We start from the raw sequence: 8,391 nt of genomic DNA on the forward strand, positions 1-8,391 counted from the left end.
CATCTAGCCCAACCCCCTCATTTTATAGGTGAGGAAACCAAGTCAGCAGTGAATTGACTTGGCTCAGTCATCTACTAACATGGCCAAATTAGTGTGAATGATTTGTAGTGCCAGCACTTAGCACAGGTCTTGGCTCAAAGTGTCTGATAAATGCTCTTTTCATTCATTCATTCAATCAATCATAACCCTATTTGCCACTTTATCTATCCAGGGACAGCCTGGAGTCAGGAAGACTCATCTTCCAAAGTTCAAATCTGACCTCAGATAATTACTAGCTTTGTGACTCTGAGCAAGTCACTTCATCCTGTTTGCCTCAGGTTTCCTCATCCATAAAATGGGCTGGAGAAAGACATGGCAAATCACTCTAGGATCTTTGCCAAGGGTTCAAATCTAGTCCCAAGCGCTTACTGGATGACCCTGGGCAAGTCACTTTACCCTGTTGGCCTCTGTAAAATGGACCAGAGAAGGAAATGGCAAACCACTCTAGTTTCTTTGCCAAGGGTTCAAATCTAGTCCCAAACACTTACTGGGTGACCCTGGGCAAGTCACTGAACAACAACCACCGCTGTTCAACCCCCTGAATATAAACATTATAGAGGCAGAGTGGGATAACAGGGAAACTCAGCAAGACCCGAGTTCAGATATCTGAGTAAACCTCAGTTTCCTTAAATGTGTGTGTGAGTGGGTGAAAATAGCACCCCCCCCAGGCTTGTGCCAAGGATTAAATGAGATATTTGTAAAAGCAATCAGAGATGGAGCTGTGGGGGCACCAGCCTCTCTTCCTTGGAGATGCAAAGAGCAGTTAAAAGCAGAGAGGCAGAATCAGCCAGGAGAGCTGGTGTGGTTAGAGAAGGACCCGCAGTGCCCTGGTGGCAAAGGCTGTCTGTTTGGGAAGGAGAAAGGGCTCCTGATTGCCGAACAAGATTTCTGGATGCTACAGAAGAGTGTGTTTCTGGGGGCCTATTTATTTGTTCCTGGGAGGCTTTTCCCACCCTGTGTCAGGGGAAATGATGCTGGCTAGATTTGAACTCTGTTCTTTCTGACTCCAGACTCAATGCTCTATTCACTGTGCCACAATAAATAAAGACCATTGGGCACAGGGTTGGAGTTGGAAGAGACCTTCGAGGCCATCTGGTCCAATCCACCCTGGGACAAGAACACCCTGAAAAACATGCATGAACTTGTCCCCCCATTAGAACGTAAGATCCTTAAGAGTATAATTGCTTCATTCTTGGAATTTTTATCCCCAGTGCCTGGCACAAGGCATGGAATACACTGTTGTTCAGTCGTGTCTGCCTCTTTGTGACCCCATTTAGGGTTTTTTTTGGCAGAGATACTGATGTGGTTGGCCATTTCCTTCTCAGGCTCATTTTACAGACAAGGAAACTGAGGCAAATAAGGTGAAATGACTTGCCCAATGTCCCCGCGCTAGTAAGTGCTCAAACCTGGATTTGAACTCAGAAAGTTGAGTTTTCCCAATTCTAGGACCTTTTTTGAAGTCAGTTAACTTTATTTTTTTTAAAAAAGGGGACAATGTGCAAATCAAATGAAGCAAGACCAATTAAAACGGTATAAACCTCAGTTATTAAAAAAAAGCATTTCTCAATTTTCCCAAAGTGAAAACACTGCCAAAACCAAAAAAAGGAGCCCTGTTTTAAATCAGTTTTCATTAACCTTGAAAGCAAATTTGTTTTTGTTTCCATATTCTTCAAACCCCAAGCCCAGGAAACACTGGCTATGTCATTGCACTCTGCAAAGCAGTTGATACTTGATCCAATAAAGGTGCACGATGGCACCACCCAGCTGTATCCGGCATACAGGAGATGCCAAATAAATGCTTGTCTCCCTGATCCCGGACAAGGAGTCATCCCAACTTCTCCAGGGATGTCCCAGGGCAGCCCATTCCATTTCTAGCCAGCTCTCGTTAGGATGGAGATTTTCCTATGCAGAGCCTAAATCTGCCTCCGTTTAGCTTCCACCCAAAGCTCCTAAGAAACTCTTCAGCCTCCTGGCTCTTCTGATGCTTAAAGAAAGCTCTCCTCTTCCTCCCTCCATAGTCTTGTCTAGGCTTAAACATTTCCTAGTTCCTGTGAACTGATCCAACTGGAGAACAACATGGAACCAGGCTCAAAGAACCACAAAACGATGCCTATCCTGTGACCCAGCAACACCACTAGAGCATCTTCATCCCAAAGAGATCAGAGAGAGGCAACAAGGACCTGCCCGTTCCAAAATGTTTTAGCAGTTCTTTTTGTAGTGGCAAAGAATTGGAAACTCAGGGGGTGTCCAGCACTTGGGGGACGGCTGAACAAGCTGCGGTATATGGCTGTGATGGAATATTATTGTGCTCTAAGGAATGATGCGTTCAGAAAAAGCTGGAAAGTTTTCTATGAACGGATGCAAAGGGAAGTAGCAGAACCAGGAAACAATGTATAGAGTAACAAATACTGTACCGAGATTCACTGAGAAAGACTCAACCACTATTAGCAAAGCAAGTCACCAATACAAACACAAGCGGCTCATGATGAAGATGCTCTTCACAGCCAAAGAAGGGACCACTGGGGTCTGAGTGCAGATCAGAGTCTGCCATCTTTCCCTCTATTTCCTTCCGGAGAGTTCTCTTGTATGTGTGATAAATGACTTCTATCATATGTATTGAATGAAAAAAGAATGCATATAACCTATATCAAACTATTTACTGCCTTGGAGAGGAAAAGGGGGGAAGAGGCTAAATCGGAATCCTAAAATGTCAGAAAACAATTGCCAAACATTGTTTCTACATGTATCTGGAAAAAGAAAAGAAATTTAATTAAAAAAAAAACAAACAAACAAGAAAAAAAACCATCCCTAGTCTCTTGAATCTACTGCTTTAAACAATATACACAAGTCTGCCACCATTCTGGATGTCTTTGCCCTGGACAACACTTTCTGAACTTCCCTCTATTTGCCCAGGTCTTCCTCTACCTGGGGCAGCCCCTCCAGGATCCAGACATCCATCACAAACCAAAGAAATATACTACTTTCTCGGGGAAGAGCCAGTCTGGGAATCTAGAGATGTAAATTCTACTTGTTAGGGGACCCTATGTAGAGTCTCACCCCACCCCCACCCCTTGCACCCATCCCCCAAATTCCCCTGAGTTGTACAAAGATAATACTGGCACCCACCACTTAGGAGTGCATTAAAACTTCTGACTTTTAAAACTATTTTCATATGAATTATCCCATTGGCACTTCTCTGAATTCCAATTTGCTATTATCCCCATTTTAGTCGATGAAGAAACTGAGGCTTATTTGTGCTCATAAGTGATTTTCTGGAGGTGGCCCTGCTAGTTGGTGAAAGAGCAGAAAAGTTCTATTTTCTTTCTACTGCAGCCTCTGGCTTGGAGTCAGGAAGACCTTGGGCAAGTCACTTAACCCTGCTTGCCTCAGTTTCTTAATTTGTCAAATGATCTGGAGAAGGCAATGATAAAGCACTCCAATATCTTAGTTATGTGAGCTTGGGCAAGTCAATTTACCCTGGTTGCCTCAGTTTCCTCATCTGTCAAATGATCTGGAGGAGAAAATGGCAAACTGCTTTAGTATCTTTGCCAAGAAAACTCCAAATGGGGACATGAAGAGTCAGATATGACTGAAACAACTGCACACAGTTCCCCCTTCCAGTCTCCCAGGAAAAACATTAAGAAAAAGCAGGGCCAGCCAATGAGAGGATTCCCCATCTTTCTACTCGTGAACCTCAAGGCACCCATTCAACCCTGCAGAGATCTCCCTGCAGCAAAACACAAGCCAATGTATTATTCTCACCTCATAAAAGCATTTCTCATAGAAAGGAGACAGAGATGTAAGTTAGAAAGCTCCTCTCTAATAGCCAGCTAAAAATAGAAACAACCAGAAGTCAGAAAAAGCAGCTCACCCTGGAAGCTGCAAGGAAGGCTGGACTCTTCATCACATAATCTAGGATTCTCAAGTCCCTCAAGACACTCATGGGCTATTAAGGACTCACAAAGGGAATGCTGACCAGAGGCTGGCAGAATCAGTTTCAAAATACCTTTAGATGCTCTTTAAAGGCTTGGCCAGCATGGAAGAGAGAGGGAAGGAGGGGGCTGGGTGGCCCAAGGGATGGAATGTTGGACTTCATTTAAAAAGATCAGAGTTTGAGTTCCTCAACCACAGAAGAAATAGTTGGGGGACTTTGGGCAAGTTGAAACCCTCCTAGTTTTGCTTTTTACAAATGGAGATGGAGACCAACACTTGCTCCTTTGTGTAGTAATTTTCCAGGTAATCTCTCTGTTTTTGTCTCTCTTTCCTCCTCCTCCTCTTCCTCCTCTCTCTCTCTCTCCCATCTTCCTGTCTTTTTCCCCCTCTTTCTCTCTCATTCCTTCTCTCTCCCTATTTCTCTGCATCTCTTTTCTTCTGTCTCTCTCCTCTCTCCCTCTTTCCTTCTTTCTCACTGTCTCTCTTTCCTTGTCTCTCTCCTCTCTCCCTCTCTTTCCTTCTTTCTCACTGTCTCTCTTTCCTTCTGTCTCTCTCCTCTCTCCCTCTTTCCTTCTTTCTCACTGTCTCTCTTTCCTTCTGTCTCTCTCCTCTCCCTCTTTCCTTCTTTCTCACTGTCTCTCTTTCCTTCTGTCTCTCTCCTCTCTCCCTCTTTCCTTCTTCCTCACTGTCTCTCTTTCCTTCTGTCTTTCTCCTCTCTCCCTCTTTCCTTCTTTCTCACTGTCTCTCTTTCCTTCTGTCTCTCTCCTCTCTCTCTTTCCTTCTTTCTCACTGTCTCTCTTTCCTTCTGTCTCTCTCCTCTCTCCCTCTCTTTCCTTCTTTCTCACTGTCTCTCTCCTCTCTCTCCTTCTCTCCCTCTTTCCTTCTCTTTCCCTCTTTCTGTCGCTTTCCTTCTGTCTCTCTCCTCTCGCCCTCTTTTCTTCTTTCTCACTGTCTCTCTTTCCTTCTCTCCTGTCTGTCTTTCCTTCTCTCTCCCTCTTTCTGTGTCTCTTTCCTTCTGTCTCTTTCCTCTCTCCCTCTCTTTCCTTCTTTCTCACTGTCTCTCTCCTCTCTCCCTCTCTTTCCTTCTTTCTCACTGTCTCTCTCCTCTCTCCCTCTTTCCTTCTTTCTCACTGTCTCTCTTTCCTTCTGTCTCTCTCCTCTCTCCCTCTTTCCTTCTTTCTCACTGTCTCTCTTTCCTTCTGTCTCTCTCCTCTCTCCCTCTTTCCTTCTTCCTCACTGTCTCTCTTTCCTTCTGTCTTTCTCCTCTCTCCCTCTTTCCTTCTTTCTCACTGTCTCTCTTTCCTTCTGTCTCTCTCCTCTCTCTCTTTCCTTCTTTCTCACTGTCTCTCTTTCCTTCTGTCTCTCTCCTCTCTCCCTCTCTTTCCTTCTTTCTCACTGTCTCTCTCCTCTCTCTCCTTCTCTCCCTCTTTCCTTCTCTTTCCCTCTTTCTGTCGCTTTCCTTCTGTCTCTCTCCTCTCGCCCTCTTTTCTTCTTTCTCACTGTCTCTCTTTCCTTCTCTCCTGTCTGTCTTTCCTTCTCTCTCCCTCTTTCTGTGTCTCTTTCCTTCTGTCTCTTTCCTCTCTCCCTCTCTTTCCTTCTTTCTCACTGTCTCTCTCCTCTCTCCCTCTCTTTCCTTCTTTCTCACTGTCTCTTTCCTTCTCGCTCCCTCTTCCTCTGTGTGTGTCTCTCTCTTTCTTTCTGTCTCTCTACTCTCTCTCCGCCTCAAAACCTTACCTTCTGGTGTGATAGCAAGGCAGAAAGTAAGGACTAGACAGTTAGGGTTAAGAGACTTGCTGAGGGTCACACAGCTAAGAAGTGTCTGAGGCCCTATTTGCCAGGCTCTCTTTCCACAGAGCCACCTAGCTGCCCACACCTCCAGGCAATCTCTCAAGGCTCTCACCATTAGTAGGAAGTTCCCCATGTCAAAAAAAAAAATCAATGAGGTATTCTAGATGATGAAGTGGGCCTGGAGTCTGGATGGCCTGAGTTCAAATCCAGTCTTGGCCACTTATTAGCTGGGTGACTCTGGACAAGTCACTTAACCTTTCTTGCCTCCAGTTTCTTCAACTTAAAATGAGGATAACAGTATCTTCCATATTTGTGAGGATTAAATAAGAATATATGCAAAGCATTTAGCATAATTTGTTATGGGGATTAAATGAGAGAACAAGTGTGAAGTCCTCAGCCCAGTGCCTGGCATGTGGTAGATGCTCTATAAATGCTCTCTCCCTTCCTCCCCATAAATCACTGGTCTGGCCTAAAAACGTCCTGATTCCTATTACTATTATGCTTAGATTCTGCAGTCACCTATCAGAACCCGCTGAAGTATGTCTCGAGAACGAAAACCGAGGAAGGAGACCCGGGTGCCAGCCAATCCCCCAGAATTGGAGGCTTCGTTAGGTATTTCGGGGCCAGAAAAATCATCTTTTCCTCCTTGGTTCCCTGAGGAAGCCGCCCTGTCCGGAGCATCAGCTGAGCTCAGGGGATACCCAGGGGCGGCGCCAGAGTCCCGGGGACACCTCAGACACTCCCTGGCTAGGAGACAGCTGGTCAAAGAGCGTTTGGAGGTGCGGATACAGCCAGGGGCCTGGACAAGGCCCATCTCCGAGAGTTCCAATCCAGCCTCCGGCTTCCCGGCTTAATAACCAGGGCCGGGGCTGGGACGAGGGACTAGGGACGAGGAAAGGTATCTCCCTCCTCTCCTTACTGAGCCGGGGGCTTATGGGCCACACGCCGTCAGCAATGGGAAGAAAGGCAAAAAATAGCAGCGCTCTCTGCCTGGCGAGAGAGCAGGTCCATCCCAGATCTATCCTGAGGAGATCCCTAGCAGCTCTCAGCAGCGGAGGAGGACCGGCCTCCGGTTGGAGGAGGGAGAGATTAGAGCCCCAGTGGGAGGGGGATGCTCACAGGGCGCCTCCCCGAAGCTCACACGAATACGGGGATTTAGGTTAGAAAACACCCAGCGGGGCTCCATTTCCCGGATATATAAAAATGGGGATGATAATAATAATAATAATAGCAAGGTGGGGGCAATCGGAAGGAGAAAAGGAATGTAAAGCGTTTTGCAAATGAAAGAAAAGTTTGCTCCTAGCAAGGGAAAGTACTCCGTGATCGGCTAACACGAAGTGGCCAGATCGCCACAGGGGGACTTTGGCCTCTAGGTTTCCCCTACACCAGGACCAACCCCCTCCCCCCGCACTGAGCCGCCCGGGTTAGGTCTCCTAGTCTAGCTTCCCGTCTCTGCCCATTCCTAGGCTGGGGAGGGTCTCTCCAGTCCTTGGCGCTCCGCAGGGGGAAAGGAACCCCAGATTAACTCTCGGTAGAAGTTCTTCTACGAGTCTGATCTCTTTCCCTTAGCCCCGCCCCCTCCTTACCCCGAAAAAGAACCAAAGTGGGGCGGAGGGAAGAGGCGCAAAGCCGAAGCCCCGGAGCAGGCAGGGCAGCTACCGAAGTCTGATCTCTTTCCCTTTGCCCTCCCCCAAGCCCCCGAAGAACCCAGGCGGGGGCGAAGGGAAGAGGCGCAGCCTGCCCCTAGATTCCGATACCAAGGAGCAGGGGCCGAGTGGCTGGGAAGCAGGTAGGGGTGCGCTTCGCAGGGTGGAAGAGAAGCAGAAGCGGGGCCGGCGCTGCACCCAGCCAGACTCTCACGGGTCCTCCTGCTCTCTCTTGGGACACATCGCCTAGGCCTTCTCGCGCGTCCCCTTCCCAAGCCCTCCCCCCTTCAAGGCGCGCCCCTTTCCAAAGAAAAAAGTCCATTAAAAGTCCCCAGGGAAGCTGGCGCAGCAGCCGGGGGCCGCGGCCGCTCTCTCACCTGCGCCCCGGGGGGTGGGGCTGTGAAGTGTCCGGCGCCTAGCCGTGCAGCGGCTGTCCGGTCGGGTCCCGGCCAGGGCAGTGACGCCCGGCCGTCCCCTCCCCCACTGTGCTCTCCCCTCCCACTTCCTGTCTGCCCGCCCGCCCGGATCGCCGGGCTGGGACCCGCCGCAGGGCTGCCGGGCCAGGGCCGCGCTCGGGCCGGCCGGGCGGGGCGAACCCGGCTGCTGGGGGCCCCTACGGGGCTGGGCCGGGCCGGGCCGGGGGCAGGGAGGAAGGGGCGGGGCCGGCGCGGCCGCACCTGCCTACCTGGAAGGGCGGGGCGGTTCACCTGGCAGTACTGGGAGGGGACTTTCTCCGCTCTCTGCCCGCCCCGGGCTCACCTGCCGCAGGGCCACCTAGCAGGCCAAAGTCCGTGCAGTCTAGCTGGGGTCCGCACGCACCACACGCGCTCGCGCCGACCCAGGAATGAGGAGGCGTCGGGATTGGTTGCTCCCCAGCCGGCCCCCAGCAATTCGGCGGGCTGTCGGGGTCCTGCTTCTCTCAAGTCCTGAGGAAGAAACGAGGAACTTTCACTATGAGCCGGGTGTGTGCCTGCGTGCAAGCCTG

The 8,391-nt window shown here is 49.4% G+C and overlaps 1 protein-coding gene across 1 annotated transcript in view; it reads right to left on the reverse strand.

Moving 5' to 3' along the window:
- The window catches only part of LOC107650385 (rho guanine nucleotide exchange factor 16-like), a 45,889-nt gene extending 37,913 nt beyond the window's left edge, over window positions 1-7,976 (reverse strand). Inside the window, exon 1 of the mRNA XM_056795968.1 lies at window positions 7,784-7,976. The gene's annotated coding sequence lies outside the window, so the exon portion shown is untranslated. The remainder of the gene's footprint in view (window positions 1-7,783) is intronic.
- Window positions 7,977-8,391: the final 415 nt, after the last annotated feature.

Source organism: Monodelphis domestica, chromosome 4 (assembly GCF_027887165.1).
Source record: "Monodelphis domestica isolate mMonDom1 chromosome 4, mMonDom1.pri, whole genome shotgun sequence".
Classification (NCBI taxonomy): domain Eukaryota; kingdom Metazoa; phylum Chordata; class Mammalia; order Didelphimorphia; family Didelphidae; genus Monodelphis; species Monodelphis domestica.